We start from the raw sequence: 1,366 nt of genomic DNA, 5'->3' as shown, positions 1-1,366 counted from the left end.
ATATATAAGCACACGCGAGCATGTGTGCATGCATGTGTATATGCGTCTATGTACATAAAGTAAAATTTGGACATTCCGAAGAACTTTTATCGATATCTGTAGGTGATCACTTCGTATTAGAAACAAAATTGGAAAACCTCTGCGCATTCACCCTGCCGGCGCTAACATTGGGAACTAAATCCAACAAATACCAGCTAAATCCCCTTCAGCTTATATACACAATCTTTTTAGAAAAAAAAAAAACATACATTAGATATTGTTAATTCTGAATATACGAGAAAAGAACATTAATACGAGCTGGTCATGGCTGGAACATATTTTGACCAGAGTTGACTGGGGGTTGAACAACACCAATTAGAATCGTTAAAAAAAAGGTACAGCATACGGTCACACGAACATAACAAACATACACGCACACACACACACGTACGTATACACGCACCCACAAGCATAGGCATACATATACGCACATTGGCCTACACAAGCTTACACAGACGGACGTATAAATGCGCACACTAAGTTGTCACTGACGTTCACACATCACTGGCGATAGAAATCAAGGCGTATATATATACGATCACACAGAACGAGCGAGTGTGTGTGTGTGTGTAATGTGCGCGTGTGGCGAAGGGAAAACAACGTTAATGATAGAATTAAAATGAGAAAGCGGGCAACAGAGTTGTCTTATAAAAATGAATAAATACAATTTCTCAGGAACTAACGGATTTATTATAGAAATGTGTAGTAATTAGTAAAGGAAGTGCGATAGTCATAATTGAAAGTAATTCTAGATTTTCCCGTTAGATTCGCGTCATAATGCTTACCGACACAGCTTTATAAGCACTTCATACTGACTTAGCTTTAAGTGTGCACCATCTACAGGTGTTACGCAAGTTAAGTGCTTTTTTTAATTTTCTCTCTCCATGTTGGTCTTTCTCTCTATTTCCTTCGAGGTCCCCCACTTCTTTCTCCTTCCGTGTGTCTTCCTCTGTACCAATTGCTCTGGGTGTGTGAGCGCGTAATTAACAAACAGTTGCTATGCAATTTAGTACTTAAGTTTACTTTTTCTATTTTTTTTGTTGCCCTCCATCCCTCCCTCTTTCTCTCTGTTTCTCTGTCTCTGTCTCTGTCTCTCTTTCGCTCTCTTTTTCTCACTAAATTAATATGTACTTTAAAAAAAATTTCCTTCGCGAAAAGGAAAAAGAGAAAAAGAAAGAGATGCATAATAATTCAATTATGAAGAACTTTTATCGGTTTTGTTTCATTTCATTCACCAAATTGTTCTTTCTCTCTGTCTGTCTGTCTGTCTGTCTGTCTGTCTGTCTGTCTGTCTGTCTGTCTGTCTGTCTCTCTCTCTCTCTCTCTC

This window comes from Octopus bimaculoides, chromosome 2 (genome assembly GCF_001194135.2).
Source record: "Octopus bimaculoides isolate UCB-OBI-ISO-001 chromosome 2, ASM119413v2, whole genome shotgun sequence".
NCBI classification, from domain to species: Eukaryota; Metazoa; Mollusca; class Cephalopoda; order Octopoda; family Octopodidae; genus Octopus; species Octopus bimaculoides.
The sequence above is the reverse complement of the archived record's forward strand: the minus strand, read 5'-3'. Positions refer to the sequence as shown.